At 53.1% G+C, this 27019-nt stretch overlaps 1 long non-coding RNA gene across 1 annotated transcript in view; it reads left to right on the top strand.

The window, feature by feature from the left end:
- The window catches only part of LOC135315929 (uncharacterized), a 57981-nt gene that overhangs the window by 8500 nt on the left and 22462 nt on the right, over positions 1–27019 (top strand). The window lies entirely within an intron of this gene.

Here is a 27019-nt window from a genome sequence, read left to right as displayed (position 1 = left end):
CTCTGGACTTGGCTTTTGTCTGGGACTGGTCTGCTAGTGACACCTGGCTTTCGCAAGTCTCGTGTTCTGGTGAGGGCATTCCCCTTCTGTCCCTGTTCCCTGCGCAGGCTCTAAGCTTACAGCTGCTGGGGCCCTTTGCTCTGAACTGGGGTGGGTCCAGTTTGATTTTTGGGGCATGGAGCAGAACTGACCCTTTCACTTGGAAAGGTGCTGCAGTTCACCCTGCCCAGACTCTTATGTGTTGGGTTTTTTTTGTAGTGAACTTACATCTGGGAGAATGAGGCTGAGAAATGTGGTGAATAAAGGGAAAACTGCTGCTGGGAAAGACTTGGGTTTTTTTTAAAGTACACTTTTGTTTTTGGTTAGAGCTCACTCATCTGTTCATGTTTGCTGGTGATCAGTCAGTCCAAGAAGTTTGCAGGCTGGCAGGAATGTGGGGTCTACACTAGCTCCCATTTGGGAGCAGTATGGCTGTGGACATGTTCTGCAGCAGCTCAGCACTGGACTGTGCCAGTATGGTTAAAGGGAAACAGAAGAGCTATAAAGCTGTTCTTCCCTTTTCCTGAATGCAGATGCAGGAGGATGGGGTGTGTGCCCTCCCCAGAGAGACAGCTTTGCCAGCTGGGTGCTCTTCAGGGTGGATGGGGATGGCAAATGCAAACCTGAAGAGCCAAGGGGCTGAAGCTCATTTGATTTCAGTTCTTCTGAACTGCAAACTTGCAACTATCTGAACAGAGCTGGGATGTTTTAATTTCCCTCCCTTGTCAGCGTCTGACTGGCTCAGCCTCTTCCCAGACCCTTGGAACTGTGTTTTTTTTTTTTTCTTCGAGCACCTGAATGTACCAAGTATTTGACTTCATCCCTTTGCAACACAAGTTTCTTGGCTTCCTGTCCTGCCCCTGCCTCTGAAATGCAGGGAGGAAGAGGGATGAGATCACGCACATGCTGGTAGTACAGCAGATTCTCGAGTGCTGAGCTCCTTGGGCTCAGGGAAGGCAGAGGCTTTCCACCCTGAACTAGCACAACACAGCTCAGGCCTGCTTGGCTCTGCTGCATGACCTTCTGTGGTAAGTGGCCAGGCTGGTACTGGGAGTTTGGCTTCATTTTTTGCATCTTCAGCCTCTTCTGAGAGATGCCCTGTGAAAGGATGCCTTCACTGTCTGCTTGGTTGCTATCTGCGTATTTGTAATAAGTGATGTATTGAGCCCTGCTTGCTCTGGGGACCTTGCTTGCGTCCCTGGTGCAGATGTCAGCCCTCCTGGGAGGCTGCTCATGGTGGCTGCATGGCAGGGCAGGCCTGGGTGACTGAGACAATCCTGTTCCGGTACTGTGCCTCTTCCTGGATCCTTCAGGAAGGATAAACTGCAATCTAGCTGCAGAGATCCTTGCCTCTGTTGCAGGCAGCAAAAGCTTTTTAGTATGATCTCAAGTAGCAACCCCTTGTCGTGCACTCCAGCCTGTAAACTATTCCTTGTCAGAGGCATGTTCTCAGCGGAGAGCAATGTCCCTGGGCAACCACAGAGCGGAGTGTCCCCTGCCAGGGGCCCTGGTGTCCAGTACAACTGGCCTGATGGGTGCTCCAGGGAAGCCCAGTGCTGCCGGGCGGCAGGTGAGGTTTGGGCCTGGGAAAACCCACGTGCAGATTGCCAAAAAGCTTTAGGGACTAACTGACCACGCTCAGCCACTTGCCCTGCATGCATCTCCACCTCGGCCGGGCAGTTTCCCGTGGGTGCCCCCCATCCTCAGCCACTCGGGGGGTGTGGGGGTACACTCTGCGCTCCCGGGAGCGGGGTACCACCCCTCTCCCCTCCAGCAAGGGGATGCTGGATCTCCGCCGGGGCTCGGGAGGATCCTGGCTCCTGGGTGCGCGCTGACACCTGCCGGCAGCGGCAGGCAGGGCGCAGGCAGGGCGCAGGCAGGGCCGGCAGGGGGCGGGCAGCGCCGCCTCCCCCGCGGCCGGGACCGCGGTGCGGGGACCTCGGGAGAGCATCTCTGCTCGAGGGCCGGGGAAGAGCCAAATTCTGCGCCCCTCCTGCGGGTAAAGAGCCCCAGATTTCGCGCGTGTACCCGTCTGTGTCGTTACCTTCCCCCCCCACCCCCGTGGGGAGGGAAGGTCCCTGTCCGCTGCACGCTGTGGTGTGGATCCCTGGAGGGACTGGAAGGACAGCAGAGAAGAGGAGGCAATGATTGCTGATGGGGATATTTATCTGAGGGGTTCTTAGCAAGTTTAGGCTGGAAGTCCCTTCTAGGCGCTTAGGAGAGTAGGAGGCTGTGCTTACAAACCACAAAGGTGGTCAATGCAAAGGAGTGGCAGAACAGATTTACTTTTTTATCCAGTGGATTTTTAAGGTGAACATCTGCTCAAAAATATGTCTGGGAGAAAGCATGACCAGCATGTTCTTATTGGTGCTTTCACAGCTGAGACAAATTCCCCCTGTGTTCCTTTCCTCTTCATATCTCCTTCTTGCAGCCTTGAGCACTGCCTGGGAGGCTTGCTTCAGCTACCAAATGGTTGCTTGCTTTCCAGAAAGTGAGCAAGCAAAGAGCTGTTCCTGCCATTGCCAGCTGCAGGTGGTGAATGGCACCAATCCTGGGAAGGGGCTGGAGACTGCAACCACAGCCTGGGCAGCCTCTGTGCCGCACCTGAGCATCTGGAGAACATCTCAGGAGCCCTCCTGATCCTTCTTTTGCTTCCCAGCCCCTCCTGTATGTATCTGCAGGAACTCATGGGCGTCCTTGTTCTGGCTGTACATGGGGAGCCCATGGCCAGGCTGCTTCTCACATGGAGAAGCTTATCCCACCTGCAGGCACACACTGAGGGCCTGAAGCTGCCACTTCAGAGGGAGCCTGAGGTGGTCTTATTGTTCTCGGTAGCAAGCAGGATGTAAACTGGAAGGTGGGAAATTATTGGGAGAGGAAAAGAAATGAATGCAAACCTCCTGCCGCTGTGTCTATGCATATCCCCACTGCAAATGCCACATGCTGCCCTCTTTCAGCTCAGAGAGGGCAACAAGCTGGGGAAAAAAAGCGCAGAGGAAGCCAAGGAGCGCCCAGCTTCCTGGAGAGCAGAGGTTAACCAGGGCAGGGGTGCTCCATCAGCAGGCGGCTGAAGTGGGAGGGAGGTGGGGGGGGGTTTAAATTGGCGCTTGCTACGGAAAGAGGCGCGGGGCGGATGCTAGCCGCTCGCCGGCGCCCCGGGAGGCAGAGCCCGGCCCGCGGCCGCTGGATGGCAGCGGCGCTCCGCCGCACCCCGGCCCCGCCGCCCGCCTCCGCCCTCGGCTCCGCCGCTGCCTTCGGTCGCCGGCCCCTTCCCACCGCCCGCGCGAAATGGCTGCTCTGCGGGGGCAGAGGGTTCCGACCCCCTGCGGGGGGGCGGCGTGGGAGTGGGCGCCGCTGCCGCGGGGTGAAGCGCGGGCTGGAGGCTTTCGGAAAGGCAGGGAACCGCTCGAGCAAGGCCAGCGGAGCGCTGCATAGATGATCGGGGGGCTGGAGCATCTCCCTTCTGAGGGAAGGCTGAGGCACCTGGGCTTGTTCAGCCTGGAGAAGAGAAGGCTGAGGGGGGATCTCATCAGTGCTTATAAATATCTGAAGGGCGGGTGTCAGGGGGATGGGACCGGACTCTTTCCAGCGGTGCCCAACGCCAGGCCAAGGGGCAACGGGCACAAGCTGGAACACGGGAAGTTCCCCCTGAACATGAGGACAAACCCCTTCCCTGTGCGGGTGCCAGAGCAGGGGCACAGGCTGCCCAGAGAGGCTGTGGGGTCCCTTCCCTGGAGACATTCACCCCCCGCCTGGACACGGCCCTGTGCCCCTGCTCTGGGGGTGCCTGCTCACGCAGGGGGTGGGACGGGATGAGCTCCAGAGGGCCCTTCCCACTGCCACAATTCTGTGATTCTGGATCCCTGCAAAGCAGGCAGTGAGATGTTTGTATTCTCTCTCCTGCTCCCCAAAATGTTGCCTGGACTGAGCGCAGCCTGTGCACTCGGGGTGGCATCTCTGCAAAGGCTGGCGCAAGGGTGTAACTGGCAAAGCTGTGCTTAGAGTCTGGTTTATTTTTGACGTGGCTGCAGAGAGAGATGGAGAATGGCTTTTTTGAGGGCAGGAGAGAGGGAAGGTAATTCTGGGTTAGGAACATCCCTGTGCTGGCTGGAGTGGAGGATGTGGCATGGTAGCACCCAGGGTGTGCTTGGTAGGTGGCTGACCTGCTGCTGAGGGCACTTGCTGGTGCTGAGACCTGAATTAAATCCCTTATGAGGGCATCCTTAATGGTGGGCACCCAAAAAGGCTGCTCCAGGGCTGTGTGTCTCTCTGTACCTCACTTATTCAAGCTTTTAGGGATACCAGCAGTTCATAACCTCCCAGGATGCTTGTGGAGGTACAAAAGCAAGTATGCTGAGACCACGGTGTCAAGACTGTAAGGGATGAGGATGTGGAGGGAGCAGATTTGGGGCTATAACAGTGACACACCTGTGGATCTGGGTTTAGCCCAAAGCACTTGGCACTTAACAAGACTGTTAAGCTATATTTAAAAAGTTGTTGATCCATGAGCATGACCTGGAAATGCGGGTGCTGAGGGCAGGGCTGCTCCTGAGGGCGCCTCGCATGTAACTCTTGGCCATACCTGTGGCATTGCCTTGGGAATCGGGGCAGGAGGACACTGGGAGAGCAAGAGGGTGATGATTGCCTTAGGGGTGTGATGCAGAGGCATCTGCTGTCCCCGCCTGTCTCCAGCATGCTCTGAGCAGGCTACCTACACAGCATTCCTGGAGCTGCGTGGCTGATGCAGGGATGGTTCAACCTTCGTCCTTCCCCTCCCTTCTCCGACACCCCCGGGGAAAAAAAAAGTTGGGAGTGCTGTCTGGCTCCACTTCCACATCACTCTGGCGGGTGAATTATTGCTAGATAAACCAGTGTGTTTGGCTGCCTTGAAAAGCACTTCCAGAGCAGTTACAGACTACTTGGTCGGCACCATTCACGTTGAAAGCTTTCACTATCCAGGCTGCCTCCTTGATAGCTGGAGCCAATTGCAAATTCCACCAGTGCTACCAGCCCCAGAGGCGGGTTTCCATGGTGAATGCGTTTTGTTTCTGCACCTAAAAGCCCAGCGCTTTTAGAAAGTTTTTTGCCTCAAGTGTCACAGTTTGCCTATCGATCTGTCCTGCTAGCCAGAGGAGGTCTTCTGGCTTTCCCTAGCTGGCTGTTCCCTTTGCGGGGAGAGCTGACTGCCCAGCAGAGATGCTTTTAAGGCCTCTGACAGCCGGTGCCTTGGGGACAGGCTCACGATTTGTTCTCACGCTGCTGAGGACTCTAACACACCCCTCCGCCTCTGGGGTGCTGCGCGAGGAAGGTGTGAGGCTGAGGTATCGGTCTGTTCTGGGACCTGTTTTTTCTCACGCTGGGACCTGTCCCTGCAAATGGGTCTGCCTGCTGCACCACACTCCTTCCATGCATGCCTTGGGCCTTCCACTTGCTGTTATAAACCAGGGTAAACCTGGTTTAATTTGCCAAGGTGCTAGTTCAAGCCCTCCTGACATGACTTGCATTAAAACAAAAAGCTTTTTATACAGGGACTTTGCACTGAATGAGCTGCAAGTTGTACCCTGAAGAAATAGGTGTGAGTGTGCGTGCCCACCCCACTGCTCTGCACAGCCCTGGCCCGAGCCTTGTGCCATACCACTGTCCTGACTCCCTCCCAGCCTTGCATGTATCAGCTGCGAGCCAAAAAAGATAGTTTAAAAACTTTATCTACGCTTCCCATGTGTTGCCTCACATGCCTTTATAACTCAAAGGAGGTTTTGAGCTTATATATTTATGCTTCCTCAGGGTTGCATCTGCCCAGCTGCTCTGCAAGGACATCTCCTGTGCTCTGGGAGCTGTGCTGCGCCCTTGTCCTCTGGAATGCTCTTTTCATTGATATTTTCTGAGAACAAAAATGCCTGCTTTGTATCCACTGCCCCTTTCTTTCCCCATGCAGAAGGGGAGGGAGAAAATGACTAAAATATTTTCTTGTAACAAAAGGCTGAGGGTGAATCTAGATCAGCCATTCTGATCCATTTAAGGCAAAACCTCCAGGGTTTTCAGCAGAGAAATTAAAACACTGGAGCTTTCTCTTTTCTTCAGAAGAACAAACAGGAGCGGTTACCACTTCCTCTAGCTCATAAACAAAACCAGCCTGACGTCTCCAGGAGAAACCCTGCCAAAAGACTTTACTTCCTAATTGTTTGATTTTTTTTTCAGTTCTGATTAGTATTCGGGAGTGCCTGGCACACAAGCGGGAAGTTTCAGGAACAGGCTGTAGATCTTGCTTCAAGCAGCTCCTACCCTCCTTGTCTGTCCCACTCGCCCTCTCTCCCCCTCCCTGTCCTTCAGGCTTTGTTTTCCTTTATCTGCCATGCTTGGCTTCTTCCAGGGCTTGTGGTGGTCGTGTCTTTTGGCCACTGAACTCTGACACTTGCTTTTCCTTTGAAAGCTTCACTGCATTTTGCAGGAACTGCAACAAGGCTCTAAAGGCTTTTATTGACTGGCTCTTCTGCGGTTTCTTTGCTTTGCTTTCAGGCTTTTCTCTGCTCTTGAGAGGGAGCTTTGGCTGGACCAGCTGCAGGGGGATTCACCTTTGCTGGAGGAAAGGGCAGGTTGGGATTTGGACCAAACCTAGCAAATGCTATAAAAGAATAGAGGGTGCAACTGCCTCAGTGTCCCACAGTGCAGCAACAGTGTCTGAGATGGAGTTTGCTGCAGAGCAGCTCCCACCTGTACATGGTGAGATCTCCTTTGTCTGCCCCAGCATCCTCTTAACTCTTTCACCAGTAAAAATCCTTTCTGTGAAGGAATGGACATCTCCAGCTTGCCTTGAAGGCTCCCAGTGGGGAGTCCTGCACAGCCACTGCCCTCTGTCATGGGACAGTGACTCATTTGAGACAGTCCCAGGAGAAATAGGGAAAAGCAACTTGGATTTTTTACCTCTGACATCGTTCCCTAGGCAGCCAGTCTGGGGCTGTGCCTGCTGCCAGCGCTCCTGCCCAGCGAGATGAGCCTGCTGCCCTGATCCTGCTTTTCCGAGTCACTTCATTGTGCAGAGAAGAGCTTTCCCACATCTCTGTTTTGTGGCTGGGTTTTAATGTGTAACATTGTTCTGAGTTCTGTTCTTGCATCATGTGCTGGAGATTAGGAAATCGGTAGCGATAATAAATATTGCTGAATGAGTGGGTGTGGGCAAAGCGAGGGAGAAGAGTGATTTAAAGGGCAAGGAAAACTCCGTTCCCCATGGGCAGTGTTCTTTTTGCAAGGACGAGTGAAGGTTTTATGTCCTCTTTTTGCAGGAGGCACCTGTGTGATTAAATAAGTCATTTTGAGTATGAGATTGGAAATGCTTGTCTGTGAAGCTGTCACGTGCATGGATGTGATGCACATCTCCTGAGCATCCCACCTCTCCTGCAAGTGATGGCCTAAAGCCTCCTTCAGCTGCCTCCAGCCCTGCTGGGGCCGGAGCTGTGCTAATGAGGACCTTGAGATGCGGGGTCCCTGTTAGCCATGTGCTGTTGTTCAGTCCCCTCTGGAACAAACACCAAAATCCCTTCTCTGGAAACCAGTTTGAGTGTCTGGTGTGTGCTCCCTGCCTCTGGGAATACACAGCTTTGACTCTGTGACTCAGCCTGAATTTCTTAATCATAAAAACAACCATCATGTCTTGGGCTTTTCTCACGCTTTCCCTGTCATGGTTTCCAAGCATTTTGTAAACCACTGATGGACCCAGGCTGGTAACCCCTCTGGGCAGGCAGGTGAAGTGCCTTTTGCTTCTGTTTCATTTTTCAAGAGGGGAAACTGAGGCTCTGAAAGATAGAGTAACTTATCTGAAGTCATGTAGGGAAATGGTGGCAAAGCACAGAGCCCCGTGGAGACTGCACCTCTGGTCCAGGCGTGGCTGAGCTGATGGCTTTGCTCCGTGCAGTCTGCTCCGTGCTGTATTTGGGACTGAGGTGCAGAGCAGCGACCCCAGCTTGCTGCTCCTGGTCTTAAGCAAGATGTGTAGGTATCTCTGGATGCAATTTTCTTCTTTCCATGAGCACTGTAGCTGCTGGGGCAGAGGGGTCCCCTTTCCAAAGGAAAGGCACTGCTGAAGCTGCGGTTGGGGAGCAGTTCCCTGCAGAGCTCTGTGCTCAGCTTCTTACAAGGTTTTTATCACTGCAGCATCTGAGCAGCTCGATAAATGGCGTTAGCAATATTCCTCTGGGGCAGGAAGATATTATCCCCTTTATACAGAAGTGAAGGGTGGCTAATACAGCACAGAAGGATTAGGGCTAGGATTTTCTAAAGCCTCCTGGTTAAGAAGACTGGGACTTGCAAGTCACTTAAGTTACTCGGGAGCCCATGTGTAAAATTTCTGGATGGAGTGCAATATTGAACTCAGGTCTATGACCGTCCAGTACATCCAAGCTCTTCAGCAGCAGAAGCAGTAAGGCACCACAATGACCGCAAATTCCTTAAAATATTTTCAGAGCACAACTTCTTCCTCTTTGACTTCCACCTGGTGAGGTTTCCATCTTTTTTTTTTTTCTTTCCTGATATTTACTCTGACTGAGCTGGGATGGGGTGGGAGAGGCTTGATAGGAGCAGAGGGAGATGCCACAGGATGGAGGTGGTAATCAAATCTTTGAAAACAAAGTTCAAGAAAATATATGTATGAGTGGAGAGAACAATCCCTTTGCTGGTCATACAGCTCATCTCCGAGCAGCCTATGTAGCGTGTGAAAGCAAAGGGAGCAGCTCTGATGCTCTTTGTGTGGGGAGAGCTTCGAGTGGCATCGTCCCTCGCCTGCGCAGGGCAGCTGCTTCTTGCTGTGCTGTAGCTGTTGCATTCATGCTCAATTCTTCTCATGGAAGGCCTGCTTTTTGTAGGTGCTAGTTTTGTATCCCCCTGTTCTTTTTTTCATGTGCAAATGCAACTTTTTACCTTCAGGACTGTTGTACACATCTCTTATAGTTGGTTTGTGTTCACACTGCCCCCTTGAATCAAGGCATCAGAGCTGTGTATGCAACTTTATGAAAGTAAACTTGAAATCAGTTTCCAGCATGGGCTGTGTTTCCAGCTGGGGTATGGGAATAGTTGGCTATGGAGCCAGGCACGCTTGGCACAGGCACTGCTGTGTGGTGATAGCCTGGGAGATACTTTGCCTTGGGAACATTGAGGATGGGAATGGTCCAACTTCTGAGGAAGGAGGGTTTGGTCTTTTCTTTTGTAGTCTCTTGGTGGGACTGGTTGAGAGGAAACAGCTGTTGCTGGCAGCAGTGAAGCTGGATATCTGGCAAATAACTCTAATTTATACAGTTAAAAACCCAAAGGGGCAGGGGCAGAATAGCCTGCAGACAGGAGGGAGAGAGACTGGTGCTGCCAATGCTGAGCAGCCACATTGCGTGTTCCTGCTGGGGCACCTCCTGGTCCAATGCTCGGGTAAAGCTGTCTGCGTAAGAGCTGTATTTTGTTTCGATGTGTTTTGGCATCCCTTCCAGCACTTGGAAAAGGGATGCTGTGATGTCAGTATAGGTAGAGTGAGCTCTGTGCTGACCTCCCCTTCTTGGCCAGGACTTATCCGGATGCTTATAAAAAAACCCTTGCTTTCTCCAACTCCTGAAACTTGTTCCAAGAGGCTTTGGCTGGTTTTGGGAGGCATGAGCATTTGCAAGACAACAGGGAGCAGTGTCTGGAGGGTGGCTTCTCACCCTCCATGTGAAGCCCTTGCTGCGTTTCCCAGCTGCAGTCCTGCCCAGCAGCTCACTCAACCCTGGCCCCATATGCAGAAAGGAGCTCAGCTGCGTGCTGCTTCCCTGGAGCCCAGAATGGGGCAGAGGGAGCTTTTTCTATAATACATCTAATAAGTGACTCCTTATTCTTAAAAATGTGTTGAGGCCTGCCGAGAGCATCCCTGTTAGGCAGCTGGTGGAGAGAGGCTGTGTAGGTCTCCACACTGTGCCAGGCCAGGACCAGCTGCAGGAGATGAGCTGGGTGAGCACAAGTGTGGTGTTCATGGAGGAGTGGTGATGCTGGGAAGCTCAGGGTCAGGAGCATGGGCATCTGAAAAGGGATTTCACCAGGAAATCCCCTTAGAGCAGGGCCCTGCTGTCAGTTCCTCCCCTCAACATGGTCCATCTCCAGCCCTGACTGGGAGCTACGTGACGAACATCTGACCACTGGGGTTGCATGCTCTTTTTTTTTTTAACTCCCCCTGATTACCTGTAGTCTGGCCTCAAAATGGCCCATGGCCATCGAGCCCTCACTGGGTGGTGGGAGAGGGCAGGCCCAACAAGGCCAATGGGTTTCTGTGTGCTTCAGGGTTTCTTGCCCAAGTGCCTCTCCTGCAGCCCTGGCGGGCTCCCCTGCTGCAGGGAGTCCTTGCTCATAAAGAGCAGTGCTAACAGAGGATTAATGGTTAATCGGTTGTTCATGGAGGGTTATAAACAACCTGTCGGGCTCTTTAACACCTTTCGCTGATGTGCTCGTTGCCCTTCATAACACATTCGTGTCTGATGCAGCCCTGTAACCTCTATTAATCATTGGTGAGCTCCCGCTGCCGAATGGGGCTTGGATGGTGCTCAGCAGCCCGTGGGCCTCACCTGCTGCGCCAGGATTTCCAGACTCCTCTGGGGACCCAGCAGGGGCTGGCAGAGGGCCTGGCAGGGCACATGGAGAACAGGGAAGCTCTGCAGCCCTTGTGCTCGGCACCGTGCCCTCCCGTGCCCTGCTCTTCCCCAGGAGTTGCTGGGAGAGGCTTTAGAGTGTCAACACTCAGTGGGCAGGTCCAAGGAAGGTCTTCTGGGTTGGCCCCACTGAGATAGGGATCCAGCACTGAAGGTTTCTGGATCCATCAAGCTGATATAGAAATGGACCCTGTTCTACCCTGCATGAGCTCTGACCTCCCAGGAGAGATGAGTCCTGGCTCCAGGCAGCTCCTGCCTGCAGAGGAGAAAGGTCTGGCTCTCCAGTGCTGGTTTTTGGTGCTCTTTCCTTCTGGCGTTTTGGATACGGTGCGCACCTGTCCTCTGGGCTGCCGGGGAGTTCGCCTGGTTAAGCAAACACTGCTGGGATATTACCTGTCTGTTAACCTGTCAGCGCTGTTTTGCAGATCCATTTAATCTCTGGTTGTGGAATTTCCCCTGCAGTTTCTGCCTCCCCCTTGCTGCCCCCTTCCCACGATCAGGGTAATTAAATATTGTCTGAGTCCCGTCACTTAATGGCCCCGTTGTTTGCCAAGGGGAGATAACTGAATGTTTGCTCGCTGTAGACCAAGGACGTGGGCAACTCATGCCCAGACAGGGCAAGTCACCAGGCCATGGGGTGACGCTTGCATGTGACATCTGGCTGCGGCGGCAGAGCTCTTCCCATGGGGCACAGCCAGCACCTGCAGCCGGGGCTTGAAAGGGATGTGTCTGGAGCAACCTCTGCCCTTTGGATATGCTTCTACTATGGTCTGATTAGTTAAATACCGAAGTTGCTGTGCCTCCAGAAACTTTGGTCAAAGGAAGGGTGGAGCCATGAAAGGAGGTTCTACTTTTCATATATTTCCCACATTTTATATTTTTCCTTGCTTGTTATAATTTTTTATTTTTGTTTGAAATTTTTATGGCTTGTTTGGTGTGTTTTTTCTGAAGTTTGCGGCTGTTGGTAGATGCTCACCCAAGTATAGGACAGGAGAGTTGACCAAGTGCTGGTGTCCCCACTGTCCCCCTGCCTGTAGGAGGCTGGGAGTGGAGGCAGCAGTTGGTCCTGGATGGAGGAAGCAGAGACCAAATGGCCATCATGGGCAAGGTCAGGGGTCCTGGGCCCTGCCGCATGTCCTATAGCTGCGTGCTGGAGCAAATGAGCTGGAAGCTGCCATGTCTGGGCAACCTGTGCTCCCTTGCAGAGGCTGGTCCCTCTCAGCGTTATCTCTGCTCTGTGGTGAAGGTCAGTGGTTTTTCCACTCGTATGAAACCGTCCCACAGCAGCGCATGGGCTGGGCTCCCCCTCTCCCGCCTGCCCAGTGCTCTGTGGGGACTGTATGGAGACATGGACCAGGTCCTTCCCTTGTGAAATGGTGATGGGGCTCTTGCAGCTGAGCGCACCCTCACCAGAGCCATCCTTAACCCTCTGGGATGGGGCAGAGGATGCGGCGTGTGTGCCAGAAGAGCCCAGTTTGCCTGCCTGTGCCCAATGGATGGATGCTGGGGAGGAAAAAAATTCCCATGGACCCCACCAGCCTGAAAGCCCATCCTGGTTTGTTGCTGTCACGCTCAATTCTTTGCCAGTGTTTAAGCTAAGCATGGTGCCTGGGGATGAAAGCAAGCCGTCCTATCTGGAGCACACCTGGGGAGACCAGCGGTGATGGACTACAGCTGTCACCTACCGGACTCTCAAACCATGGGCTCTGGATTATTGCTTGTTTGCTGTGCCGTGGGGTGATAAGGCTTGCCTTTGAGGAAGGTGGAGGGCTGGTGGCGTGGTTCCTTGGTTCCTTTGCCTGTGCATCGTCCCTTCCCTTCAGGCTGCCTTTCAGTGCTGGTTCAGGTACCTGTGGCTCTGCGTTAAACACCTTGGTGCTGGAGAGCTTCACGCCTGGAGAGCATGAAGAGGTTTATAGTCCTGCTACTACTTCTGAGTGAACAGGCAAGTCAGGTTTTAAATCCCAGGAGCTCTGAACTCAGTCCACATGGTCTGCCCAGGAGGTGGAGTTTCCCTTGTAGAGGGCTGGGATAATCCTCTGGGATGATGAGCCATATGTCAATGTTGGATTTAATACTTATTTAAAGTTGGCGTTCACAGGCAGCCTTCTTAAGCCAGAAGCAAAGTCCTCTAGTGGAAAGCTCAGAAGGAAGAAAACTCCCAAATTATGATTTCTGGATAGTCTTTAATTTTAGGGATTAGGAGTCCAATTCCTGCATTTCTCCAAGGTTACCATGAGCAAAGTTATAAATTAAAATTGCTGCAGAACTGAATGCTGCTGCCAGAGCTCTCGAAGTCTGGATGCTGCTTGGCTGTAGATGTCCTTGCTTCACCTTTCCACAGTTGAGGGGAAAAAACCGTTTACACTTGGCTGGAGAAAAGAGTGTAAACAGTAAAACACTGAGCTGGTGCCCTGTGAAACCCATCACGTAGCTGGGCCCCCCAGCCTGGCCCCGCTCTGCTCACTTGTGCTGGGCTCCGAATGGGCTCAGAGCAAGGAGCTGGGCTCGCCCTGAGCCTTGTCTGTGCTGGGATGTTCTTCCAGTGTAGACCTGGCTCTTGGCTTGTACCTGACCTAGCCCAGTGCTTGGGATGGATCCTGAGACATGGTGATGCTGGATCTGCTGTGGAGGGGTTTGCCCCAGGCTGGAGCTGCCTATGCTTGGCTGGTCCTGCAGTGCTGGATGCTGCAGGCTGAAGAGCAGATTGAAGGCAGTGCTGGATGGCTTCTATTTTCCTCTGCTGTTAGCAAGACCACCCATGTCTCCCCAGGTCTTAATTTTTTTCAGTCAAAGCCTGTTTCTCTGCTACACTACCAAGGTCTGTCCTGTGATCCCAGAGCTGAGCCTGTGGGGCTTTGCTTGCACAGCTCTGCTCCTGGCAGGATTAATGCCCTGAGTAAGCAGGAGCAACAGCCCCATGGGTGCTGGGGGGCAAAAGCCCAGCTCAGCCAGTGCATCCACGAGCCACGTGGGAGGGGGCCAGTGGCTCCTGCAACATCCCACCACTTTGGGATGCGGGCAGGAGCCCCACCAATGGTTCCTCTCTTTTCCCCAACCCTCCTGGAGCTGTTTGGTACCTGCAAAGGGCTCTGGCAGCCCCCTGCTCCCCTGCCTGTGCACTTGAAATGAAGTTGCTGACTGTATGTGCTCCTTTTGTCTTTCCTTCCCGAAGCTTGCGTTACCTCTTGAGCTGGCTCAAAGGCTCTCCTTCAGGGAGGCTCAATAGTCGCTACAGAGAAATGAGAGGAGGAAATTAAACACTGTGGGTGTTGGGCCAGCACCCTGGAAGCTGCTCCGTGATCAGGCTGCCAAAGACCCCGGGCTTCCCGGTGGCTCAGAAGTCCCTTGGCAGGGAAAGGAAGCAGAGCAAAGGGCTGTTGTTTAACCCCCAAAAGACAGCAGAAAATCTCCCCAGAGAGATGGCCAGGCTGTGCCTTGGGGATGCGAGATGCAGCCAGACCCTGAGTCTAGTCCTCAGCAGTGCCCTAGGGGGGATAGAGGCATCCCTGCCCTGGCGCTCGGGGACAACGCATGTAGGGGCCAGCCTGGCCTGAGCTCTTGTAGCTGAAGGGCTTTGGGCAGGACAGGTCTGTGCCTCAGAAAATGCAAGTGTTAACTCCTCTTTCATTTAGGATGAGGTCTCGGTGCCAGCATGCTTGGGGGTGACTGGGGCCAGGCCCCCACTGTTGTAGGTACCATGTCCCTTCGTGGCCATGAAACTTCATATTAAAAATAGCGTGGTGCTTTGTCCTCTTGCTCCAGCTTCTGGGCAGATGTCACTGCTTGGGGGTGTCCTGCCCTATACAGTCTGCGAACCCCACAACTTTCTGAGCCAGAGCGGTAAGTGCTGCAGCGATGGCAACTTCTGGAGCTTTGTGCTTATTAAAGGTTTAGAAATGTTTAAGTTTTTTCTCAAAATTTAGTGTCAGGTGAGTGTGCTGTAATCTAATATTTTAAATAACTTTATAGCTCTTTTTTTTGTAAAGTCAAGTTTGAAAACACAACCCTGAAATTTCAAAAGCTAGAAAGCAAATCAAAAGGAATGTAAACAAAATTTCCTATGTGTTCAAATCTCAGGTTTTTTTTTCTAAACCAGTCTCTTGATTTTCAGAAAGCAATGAGCTTGAGGAGTGATATAATTGCCATATGCTGGTGCTGGTGATACCCTCTAGTGCCTGGGGAAGCCTGCTATTGATGTTGGGTAATCCTGGAGATACCTAATTAAGATTAGTTTAAATAAGAGCTGCTGCTACTGAAGTTGGCAGCACATTAACTTCCCTTTCATATACCACAAGCTTAGAAGTTGTTTTAGAAGGACTTTTGAAGGATGCTTCTACAGCTGAGCAGTGTCATTGTGCCAAAGAGGCAAAACTCCAGCCTTGCTTAAGCTGGTGTTGCTGCAGCGGCCTGGCATTGTGGTAACCCTTGGGGGGTGCCCAGGTGTAGCCCCACCTTGTGCCCAACCCTGGCAGGGAGCATGGCTGCATCTCAACCAGCGACTGCTCTGGTTGCTTTAATGCACCACTTGTATGCCAGGCAAGCAAGGAGCGGAGGTGCTGCCTGTTTTGGGGTGAGGTGACACATCCCATCAGAGGTGACTGTAACCTCTTCACTGTCTGAAGCAGGAGCTGTCGGAGCCCGGGAGCTTGATCACTGACATGGGCAGCATTGAGGCAGGCTGCAGGGTTGCTCCGGTTTAATTGTGGATGGGCCTTTCTCCCCACATCTCTCTTTAAAAAAAAAACAACCAACCAAACAAGCAAAACCCAAACCAAAACCCCAAAACAAACCAAAGAGCCTTAAGCAGTGGGTTCTGTCTGGGGTTGTTTTAGAGAACTAAGGTTCCCAAGTGCTTGTTGCTCTGCCATGGTAAGGGAAGGCAGCGTGTGAGGCTGGCTTACCTATAATGGCTCATTACTGGGGGCAGACGGATTTTGGGTTTGGTCTCACCCTCAGCCACGTGAACAGCCTGGCTGGCACTGTATGATTAAATTAGTTTCTAGGAGAACAAATCCCGGATTAGCGCAGCCATTTGCCATGCTGGAAGTGGAGCCCTGCTAATTAGGTTTATGTAACGGGCTCGCATGGTGCTCTGTAATCGGCAAGGGCTGTGGGGGGAGAGCCAGGGTGGCTGCGCTGGTTAATTGGGAAGCACACTGGGGTCCCTGGTGGCCACTGGAACTGCTGAAGTCAGGGCTGAACTTCTGCAAATTAAAAAAAAAAAGTTACAAAGCATTGGTTGCAGCAGTAATAAGCAATGCGTGCTGTGCAATCGAACTACTGTTGTTCTCTGCTCATTGCTGAGTCTGGAGATGTCCCCAACTTCTTGTTTTGTATCACAGAAGCCCTTTCCTTGGGGCTTCGGCAAGAGCAGAGGCTGCTGCCGCTCCACAGCCGCGCTGGCCCTGCTCAGGGCTGCCGAGCAGCCGCTGCCCGCCTCGCAGGCGCAGATGCCTGCGCACCCAGAAGGTGAAGCAGTGGCGGGGGTGGTTATCCTGCTGGTGTCTCCTCCTTTGGCAGCCGCAGCACTGCATCCACGGCGTGCTGCGTTGCTCGGGGGTGTGGGCAGCAGCCAGGCATGGCGGGACCCCTCACACAGTAGACTGCAGTCCAGCTCCTGACCACGAGTGAGGCCTGGGCTTCGCCAGGGCCCCAGATGCAGGCGGATTCCTGCAGGAGATGCTTTGTTTCCCCGGGTCTGTTGGCGCTGTTACAATTTCCCAGCTGGGTAGGCAGCGTGCAGCATCTGGATGGCCTAGTCAGTCCGTTCCCTCCTGCTGAACAAACCCTAGTAAAAACTGCCCAGTGAACCTCAATAAAAATTAATGGAGTAGTCAAAGGCTAATCCATCCCAGGGAAATGTAAATTAAATCCCTGCAGCAATAGGAGATTTTCCTTCCAGCTGTGATCGAACTGTGAATTTTCCCCTTTGCCTTCCCAGCCGCCATTTCCCCTTCCTCTGCTGGCAGTGACGAGGGAGGGTGGCACAAAGGGACATTGTTGGCATTGCGGTGACAAGGGAAAGTAGCTGGCCCTGTGTCAGCTCGGCGGCATCCATAGCACGAGGCTGAGCTGCTGCTCCTGCGGATAGGTGGGATGGAGATTGCCATCAGCTGTAGCTGAGGATTGCTCACCCGGGCATGTTTCTGGGGCCCCGGGGCAGGGAGAAAAACCTTTGTGCAACTGGTAGTTTTTGCTAGATGTAATGGGACAGTGGAGGTGGGGATGCAGCAAGGCGTGTCCTGCATGCCAGCCCTGTGACAGCGGGCAGGGGTCTGCAGGTGTCAGCACATTGCAGAGCCGAGCTGCAGTGCATCCCCCTTGGGAGCCACGCCGGCCCCCCCAGGCATCCTCTGAGCCCCTGGGATCAGGGTAGGAGACTTGGTGGGAACCTCGGGGATTTAAGTTAGGGCATGTCAAGAAATAGCAGGTCTGGTGGGAATACTACAACTGCCCTCCAGGAAAACATTCCTCCTCTGGGTGATGCTTGTGGGGACAAATACTGCCTGTTTGCAGCATGTGCTTCTGGAGTCTGGGCTTTCTGTGCTCCCTGGCAAAGGCAAGGTTCATATGGGGACTGGGTTTAATCATGGCAGCACCCAGCCACTCCTGCCATGGGTTGTGCCCCTAGAGGAGCTGAATGGGCTTAAGCAGGAGTAGAAGCTGGTGGCTGTGGGTGATGACCCTGTTATTGGCATCCATGAGCTGTAGGTAGGAGCAGCGGTCAGGTCAGTGGCGTGCACCTCTCCTGCTGCAGCTTGGAGCATCAGTGGTGGCTTAGGAAGCAGGGGGTGGTCTGAACCAGGGCCTCCTCGCAGGGGTGGGTTGGTCAGGCTGATGCTGACAGTGCTGCGATGGCAGTGCTGGGATGCAGAGGAGGTCTCTGCAGCTCTGAGCCTTCACTGTTGGAAGCGGCGGTGGCTCATCCTCCCTCTCCACTGGCATTTTGCTCCTTGGGGCCAAGCCTGAGCCCTGCTGACAGCTTCAGGTCACAGGCAGGGATTGCTCTGCTCCAGATCCCCTTGGCCTGTTGCACAGTAGAGATCCAGCATCCTGCCGAGAGACAATCCCCATGGGCAGGTGATGTCCTGGGAGCTGTTGCATGTTGTACAGGCTTTTCCTGCTCCTTGTGTTCTGTGTACATCCATCCTCTGCTTTATCCCTGAGTATCTGGCCCACCACCAATGGTGCTGCAGAGCTTTGATCTGCTCCGAGTGATTAAATTCGTATCATCCAGACTGACAGCTTAATATACCTCAGCGAGGCCATGCTAAATTAGTTGTGTGTGTCTCGCTAAAGCTGCCGAAATGCTTTCTGACAGCTACAGCCACTTGATACATATTTCTTTTTTTCTTAGGATACAGTAAGGGTTGCCGTTGCCTTGCTCGGGGCATCCTTCCTCGAGTTTCATATAAACCGCTCTGCCGCTGCTGGAGTCGCTTTCTGTCTGTTGAGTGGAAACAGCTGCCCTGGAGCGTGGCTGGGGGCAGTGCAGGGTCCAGCGTCTGCGTGGAAGTGGGCTCGGCACTTGCACGCAAAAATAGCCTGTCAGTATATTTCTGGATTTATATGCATGTATATATATGCCTTAGTTTGGGTTGATTTTTGTTTTGTGAAAACGATGTGCTGGCTGAGTGCAGAGCAGCAAGATCGGTCCAAACTCTCCCTGCGCCCAGAGGTCTCCTTAGCGCCAGCGCCTGGCAGCTGGGCCTGTCCATGGGGCACGGGACTGGTTGGCCGTGGCTCAGGTCATGTAATGACCGTGGGTCTGCGTCACTAGTGTTGCATTGGAGCCTCTAATTCAGCACCGGCAGCCCTTCAGCTGTGATGTCAAGCCCTGAAAACGACCCATGAGAAGTGAGATCAGCTATATATATATATATATTTTGTGTAGATAAGGGTCATAAGAGGTGCATTTCCTAGCTCATCCCTGCATCCCCAGTGGTGAGGAGGTCACTGCTTCTTCCTTCCAGGTGAAGCTCATGGTCACACAGCTCCAGCGGCAGCTCCCAAGATGGTCAAGCCCAAGGGGCAGTAATTAGCATCAGTCCTGGCATTGGAACCCCGGGGCTGAGAGGGGAGGGCTGCCCCAGGGACCGGCTCAGCAGGGCCAGTCCCTTCTGGTCTTGGCAGAGGTAACTTAATGCCTCAGGTTTTTGGGATTCCCTGAAGCAGAAGACAGCTTTCATCACTCTGTGGATGCTCCAGGCCTGGCTTCCACCACCAGGCAGCCACAGCCATTTTGGGGTGAAACATGGCACTTTGCTGGTTCCTGAGTCCAGCGGAGGAGGAGCAGTTAAAAGGATCTGCCGGCAGTGCATCTGTTCTGCAGCATTAGATTTGTGGACCAAATGTTTTCCCAGCAGGATTGTGACAGCTTCTCCCTTCTTTCAAAAACAGGCCGTAGCTTTGATTTTCGCATAGACGATGACAGTCTGGGGTTATGAGACGTGGGGCATCCCCTTGTGCAAGAGGCTCCCATGGGCTTGATCAGAGAGGGAAAATAAGACTTGAGATCTACTTTTAACTAACCCTTTTCAGCCAACTTGGAGAGAGTGTTGTGCTTGCCAAGAGCTTAAAGAAGAAAAAAAAACAACCCACCCTTCATAATTGCCACATTTAGAGGAAGGAATTCTAAATAAAAAGTTAATCTTCTCCAAGGATTAGCAAAGCATGCGGCGTCTTGTCGGATGTGGAAGCAAAGTGAAGGCCTTAATTTTTTAAGACAAGAGAGATGTTTCTGTTTGAGCCTGTCTTGGCCACGTGCTGGCCAAGTGACCCGTACAGGGCCCGTGGGCTGGAAGGGGCTGAGGTCCCTCGTCCTGTCCGAGGAGGACGAGTTTTTGCTCTTGGGCTATGCACGACCATGGTGAAATGCAGCCTCGCAGGTGACTCGCCTCCTCTTCCAGCTCCGGCGCTTGTGCGTAAATAACTTATTTTGGCAGAGAATTCTTTGTATGACAATGCCCAAGAGATTGGGATGCTACTCTTTGTACCAGGGTCTTCTCTCTCCTTAAAGGCAGGTTGCTGCAGCATCTTTTCAGCTCCAGGAAAGAAGAGCTTAATGCATCGACCGCAGACAGGAGGAGGTGGCCACTGGGTTTGGGAGTTGCTGGTTTTGGCAGCTGAGCTGTGACGACACCCGTATGGTTTGGCTTTCGCAGGGCCTGAGCACACGGAGTTATTAGTCGCTGTTAATTGCGGTAGGAGGTTTGGGAGTTGAGCACATTTGATGCCTGGACTTGGATGCCTGGGATGAAAAGCTGCTATTTCCAAGCATGGGAGTCCTGGTGAAACTCCTATATTTCCTGGGTGGTTAGGGATGCTTTCCAGCACAGGAATGGGGGAGCTGCCCTGTGTCCCCCCGTGTCTTCTCAAAATAAAGCATCAACTTACCATAGGTTTGGTTGCTTCCCTCCCTGTATTTGTTTGTTATTTATTTGTAGTTTGATGATTATCTGCTGCATCTTTGCATTCACTGCTGATAAAGGCATATGCAAACCCCAGGCTTGGCTTTTGAAACACAGATGCAAATCAGACACTGTTAACTTGAAGATGTCTCCACTGTGCAGGAGGCCAAGTCCTCCTGCAGCCTGGCATCCTGAACAAGGCGTGTGAGCGCAGGGCCGGTGGCAATGGCACCGGCAGCCCGGCCGTGGGAGGCAGCTGTGGAAATTGCCCGTCCTCCCCTCCCTGGTACAGCCAGGCATGGATGATCCAGTGCTGAACAGAAAGAAGACGGTTGAGGGGGAGTTGCCTCTGCTGTCCCCAGATCCCTGCAGCTTGCCCTCCATCACTGGGAGTCAGCAATGCCCCAGCCACTCGCTGAGCTCTGGTTTGTTTAATATTTTCTCAGTTCTGGGAGAGCTTGGGTGAGCCAAGTTCCTTCATTCTGGATGCTGACGCAGGAAGAGCACAGCAGGGCTCAGTGGGAAACGTTAATCTCCGCGCTCATCCCCATGTTCTCCGTCGCTCGCCCCCTCTCCAGCATTGCACGCCGGCTGGGACGGGCAGCCCTTTCCTACCACTTTACTTACTACGTTTATGTTCTATTATTTACTGGTTACTATTGGTCGGTGCGTCAGCAGAAACCACTCAAAGAGGTTAGCGTGTGCTGGACGGCCGGGTTGATGCTCAGATGCCGACCCGCCTTGTCCCTGCTCTAAGGGCTTTCGGAGAGCCGTGCCCGGGGGAGCGCAGGGAAGAGCCAGAGGAAGATGCTTTTGCTGCTGGTCATTTACACCTGAGCCTGACTCGGCGGGGGAGAGGCCCTGCGTCTGCAAGAGGTTAAAACTTTGCCCCTGTGTTTACTTTAGTTGGCTGCCACACTGCATAATAACCTGTCAGCACTTCAGGTGGGGATTTATTTGTGCATTAAAAATTGCCTGGGGCGGGCGGATGCAGACACTCTGCAGCATGCTGGAAAATGTGCCTCCAGCGTAAAAACAGCCTCTCCAAATATTTCACCCTTTTAATAAGTGCATTTAATTAAAGTCATATAACTTTTTTTATTATTATTAAAAAGGAGGGAGAGGAGGAAAAAAAAAAGTGGGGCCTGCTGAGGCTGCAAGCAAAGGCTGGAATACAAAGAGGGGGTTTAAGTGTGCCTCTTTAATGGAAAAGTCATCAACAACATGTTGTGTTTCTCTTTATTTCCCAGCCTCGCTTTTGATTGTGGATAGAAAGTTGACGTGGGTTTCTAGATTTCCAGACTGCTTTTTCTTTCCCTCTCTCCATCCACTTCCCTTCTCTTGAAATGTTGCAGAATTATTAATTTTTCCAGATAAAGTTGCCAAATAATGTTGTTCTTGGATAGACTTGCAGTTGCTTTCTCTTTGCTCATTTAACCTTCTCTTTCTTTAAATCTGGTGAATCTTCAAGCCACCGCTTTTATTGTGAGCACCTCAAGGTCCCTGCAAACCAGGTCCCTTTTCCAGTCCCTGTGGAGGAGGAGGAATAGGAGGGGCTTTGGGAAGGGGCAGTGAGGCGGATGATATTTTGGGATCCTTCGGTGGGAAGATGCTTCTCTGTGTGAGGCTGCGTGCTAATCCCCAGCTGCGCTGGGCAAAGGGAGGTGTGTGGACGGGGGAATGGGGGGACCCTGGTGCACAACAGCCCAGTGGGACGGAAGCCACGAGGCCACCATGGCCCTGAGCGTGCCCACCCTGAGCCGAGGTCCTGTTCATTTTCTGCGGCATTGCTTGCCCCTAAGCAAGAGCATAAGCTGGGCTTAATCTTTCACGCAGGAGCATTGCTCACCTCCTGTGGCTGGGCCAGCGGCGCCGGGGCCGCTGGTGTGCCAGCCTCCCTTCAGTGTCACAGCTGACATCTGCGGTTGTGTCAGGAGTGGAGAATTGGGGGGGATTTCAAAGCTCTGCTAAGATAAGTCTAATTTGATCAAATTCTATATGGGAACGTGTTGAGAGATGCGCGTTAACACAAAGCTCCTTTATCCCGACGCAGATGGCATTAATACGAGATGTGCTTCAGCGTGGTACGGCCGAGGGTAGGGCAAGGCTGCTCCGCGGGCGCTGACTTCCCTCTGCTGTAGGCACGTGATGCTCTGAGATGTGACCAGGCAATAGACATTTTTAAGGATGATTCTGCATCTTTTTCCCAGAACTGAGGAGTGGAGCTAAGGAGAAGAGATGGGAGGGATCACTTTTCATAGCAGAAGTTGCTGATAACTCTTGAAATACGTTGCTGTTACGCCTAGAAGCGTAGAACAAGCTCAGTGTTCTCTAGTGAGAGCCCTAAATGCTGCTGAATCATTAGTGGGAGTTTGAAGCCATGCTCTGAAATGTAATCTTGCTCCTGTTCCCTACAAGCATCACTGAAACGGGTGAACAGGATCAGTGAAGGGGGGAGACCAGGTTTGTTCTGAGCAGTAATATCTGTGTACATAATACTGGTGGGGATGGGATGTTGTGATGTGCTCTTTCTTCTTCCCTCCCAGGACGGTAAGACTTGTGGAGGGGAAAAAAAAAAAAAAAAAGTCTGTTTTCACCGCAGGACAGCCCGTCTCTGGAAATGTCAAATGCTCATGGGCTTTTCTGTAATGCAGGATTGTTGTGTACTGCATTTCCAAACCCAGCACCCAAAGAGCTTTCCCCGTGCGTTTCTCTGAAATGCAGTTTTGTGAGATTTTGGTGCCACTGTTTCTTGGTGCACCCTCGCGTGCTGCTCCCTTCTCTCTCTGAAAATTGGGGTTTTTTTTTTTTCTGAAGGAAAAAATATCTGTTGGATTTGAAATCTGAGGAAGGGCAGAACGGTTGTGGATAATTATGGATGCTGTCCTTGGCGCTGGAGTTCTGCTGGTGATGAGGAGGTTTGTGGGAAGGGGAAGCTTTGCAGACCTACTGATACAAAACAAAATAGTTTTTAATACCATAGAGGGCAGGTAAAGGCTGGGAAGATGCAGTCCCTTGGCATGCTTCCCCTCCCTCCTCCAAGGCATCACCCTGGCCCCCCAAGCATGTCTCTGCAGGCGGCTTTGCTGGCCCTGCCTGGTTTAGGGGTGGGATGTCGAGGACCAAAAGGTATATTTGAAAGTGCAAATACGTAGTGTGGTTTGGTGCAAATCCCGAATCACCCTGGAGTGCTGCAGCACGGGGTCACTGCTGGGGAGGCCGGGACAGCCAGCGGTGGGGGCCGGGGGCTGCCCTCCCCACCAGAGCACAGAAAATGGCCTTCTTGTGCCTGCCGAGTCTGGGCCAGAATAATAGTCCCTTCAGCCAAGATCCACAGAAGGTTTTGGGCTCTTTGCAGCTCGCTGATTTCCTTGGGAGCTCAAGCACTGGAGGAGGAGCTAAGAGCCTTTCTGACTTTGGGGATCAGGCTCATGGGTGCGAGGTGGCTGTTGGCCAGCGTTGAAGTAGTGGTCTCTTGTGAAGATGCTGTGTGCCCTGTCCATGCCAAGGATGAATTTTCCCCCATGGGAGTAAACCAGCAGCGATCAGTTGAATGCAGGAATAAGCAAGTAGCTCCTGGGCTATCGGAGCACCACGTGGAGCTGCAGGATAGTTGAGGGCTCTCAGCTTTCTGACTGGAATGGGACCTGGGTAAAACTGCCTGGAAGAGGGGGAAACCGGGGCTTTTTGCCTTCCTTTTGCAACGGGATAGGCACAGGCATGTGTGCCTTCGCAACTGGAGCTGGCTCGGGGCGGGGGGCTACCTCCTGCCTGAGCTGTCTCCTTCCAGCTGGTGACTGTCCGGACTTGTAAGCCAAGGAGAAAACTAGATGGCTCTGTTCTGGGTGGCTGGGAGGTCCCTGCAGGTCGGCTGCTGCTGCAGGCACGGGGCGGGGGGGAGTGTTAATGACATTCCCTGGGGGACCCAGTGCTCCCGACCGAGCAGGTTTTGTGGCCAGGGTTGACGCTTTTGGAGGAAGACACTGTATGGGGCTGCGACGGGGCGGGAGCATGCAACGCTCTCTGGTCCTCAGGCAGTCACCAGATCTCATCCCAACCCCAAATCCAGGTCATATGAATCTTTATTTTTCTTTTCCTCTCCCGCCTGGAGTCCGCTCTATTCATTTTTGTTTCAAGCGAATGAACCCGCTGAAAAGGAGACTTGCATTCCTCTGTATCATCTTAGGCAAGAATGGCCTGGCTGCAGTTTCTCAATTAAGCAGAATTTCTCTTGCCTTCTATTCCCCGTCCTCTGGCATCCTAATTGGAGGTGCTGCACCCTGCCCCGCTGCTCCGCGGATGTGGGGGACACACGGGTGGCTTCGGCATGGTGTACTGGCTCAGCGCCGGCTGCATCGACTCGAGGAATTGATCTGCCATCGGGGTGCTGCAGGCGACCGTGCTGTGCTGAGCTGCTCACTCCATTTTATTTTCTTTCTGGCAGAGGGAAAAAATTTCCTTTTGCATGAAATTGAATTAATTTAGCCTCTCCACAAAGCGTCCCTTTTGTCTTTCTCTCTTCATCTCATTCCTGAAGCTCGTGAGCGTGTGTCGCCTCTCCCTGAGCTGCAGCGGTGGCCACGTTGGAGCAGGGGTGCAGGGCTACGTGTCCCTTTGCCTCCCTCTTATCTCCTGTTGCCCTTCGTTTACCTGCAGCAGCCAAATGAGCCCTGGAATGAGAAGCCTTGCCACATGCTGAGCCCTCCTTTTCTGTTTTGGAGCCAAACCCAGCTTACCACGTCCATCCCTGGTACTGGTCCCCATCGATGGGATGCGGATGGAGAGCCTGTGGGCAGCCCCGATGCCCCTCTGCCTCTGCAGAGCGCAGTTCACCCCCGCCGATGGGTGATGGAAGCAAAGAAGTGTAAAACTCTAAAAGCAGAGCTGGGAAGGAGCTTGGAGGCGTTTAATGTGTGCCTTGTCCTGGTCCGGTTGCTGCTCTTGCGGCAGCCCTGATGGGTTCATCCAGCTTCTCCTTCCAAGGAGCTGTAGGTGCTGTCCTGGCAGTCCGTCCCATTGCTGCTGCAGCTTGGGCCGGTGCCGCTGCGTCCTGCCCCTGCCGGGTTGTTCCCTTCCCCTCTGTAGCAGCCTTTTGCATATTTGATGCTCGTGAACCTGTCTCCCTTCAGCCCGCCGCTCTCCAGAGCGGCACCAGTGCCTGTCCCTGCACGTGCGGGCAGTGAGGATGAGACTGCTCAAGCCCTCGCAATTTGGAGGGGAGCTTGTGAGCAGGGGTGTTTGCAGGGTCCGGCCGTACCTAATAATAATGGGGTCTGTTCGCTCCCTTGGCAGCCCCAGCTGCTCTGGTGGGAGCACGAGGCTGCAGGGGATGTTCTACAGGACTCAGCAAAGTTTATAGGACTTCTTAAATTTCACCCAAACCGTTTTCTTCCCCTTCTCACCTATTTTTTTTCCCCTCCTCCTTTTCTGTTAAACAAAATTTCAAGTTGGCGCCACCAAAAACAGTTCATCCTTTTAAAACTGAACTTTGCTACAGTGCTAAAATAAACACAGGGTAGCTGCTGCTTGCATGAAACCGCACTCAGCTGCTGTGTAAAGAGAATAGAAAATGTGGCGTCAGATTTTTCAGGCAGGCACGTGCCTTAGCGGTATAAAAGTGTGTCTGCATAGGGGCATCTGTCCAGGCAGGATGGCGACTCCGTATGCACCCGCAGGTGTTTGCTTTGCAGGCAGCTGCTCATACCCCATTGCCGATATCCCGGCTCACAGCTTTTCCCCTGCAGAATTTACGTAGTTACTCTTGCATTTTTTTTTTTTTAATATATTTTTTTCACAGCAGCACTTTTTAGCCCCATTCACACCAGCTCCAGTTTGTGGGTCTCGGTGCCAAAGCGCACCCTTAGCTTGCCAGGGCTGCGGTGGGCTGTTACCAGCCCCTGTGCAATGTGCCAGCAGCGATGAGCTATGGGGAAGGGACGGGTCTTATGGCTGCTTTGGGCTTGGGAGGGGACAGTAAATTGATGTTTTGGCTTTTGGAAGAGACAAGGCTACTGTTTCAGTCTGCAACATCTCAAATGGACGTTTTCCTTCCTTACGTACCCACAAGGGACTCCGTATCCCCCCCATGAGCTTCTCATTGCCCTCTGATTCTGGGGAGGGAGGGATGTACTGTTCAATGTCAACAGATTGGATTGGAGTACAAACCCTTGGGGAGGGTGTGGGGGGATAAGGGAGCCTCTGAAATTTCGGCTGTTCCTGCTGAAAGCAGAGACAAAACGACAGGTGTGTGTGATCCGAGCGGGAACTGGTGGGAATCCAGCCCGCGCGGCAACGCGGGGCCAGCAGGCGAGCTGGGGGTGATGCGTCAATGACGGAAGGAGAAGGGAGTTGGGGAGGTTTAACGCTGTGCATGGGCCGGGACACCAGGAATGGAGGATGGCAAACTGGCGACGTGTTTGGGATAAAGGTTTGCCTAAGTATGTGAAGGATGGAGAACCTCCATGGAGGGGAAGGGTGTTGGGATGCCCATGAGGAAAATGAAGAAACACGGCTTTTGGCTGTGAGGTCAAACCTTCCTGTCCTCCCAGATGGGTACTGTGTGGGGCTATGGGGCTCTAACTGGGCTGGGCCAGAGGGAAGATGGGGAGAGTCCAGCCCTGCGGTGTGAACAGGACCAGGGTGGGACGCCGAACCCCTCTGCGGGGCGGCCGCTGCCCTGCGGTGTCTGTAGCCCCGCGGTCGCCGTGCTGCTCGGCCACATGTAAATCACTCAGGCGTGTGGGTTTGGGATCTGCCTCCCCCGCCGTCCCACACACCCAGCCTGCCGCTAAAAGAGTTTATTATTCAGCCTGCAGATGCCAGGTAAGCTCTGCTCCTCCATAAAACTCGGGAAGGCGCTAGGAAAACATGGCCCTGCCAGGTCCGTCTGCTCTGGGCAAGGGGAGGGCGAGTGTT

The sequence above is a fragment of the Phalacrocorax carbo genome, chromosome 16, assembly GCF_963921805.1.
Source record: "Phalacrocorax carbo chromosome 16, bPhaCar2.1, whole genome shotgun sequence".
In the NCBI taxonomy this organism is placed as follows: domain Eukaryota; kingdom Metazoa; phylum Chordata; class Aves; order Suliformes; family Phalacrocoracidae; genus Phalacrocorax; species Phalacrocorax carbo.
Note: the sequence above shows the minus strand (reverse complement) of the source record. Positions and strands in the feature narration are given on the sequence as shown.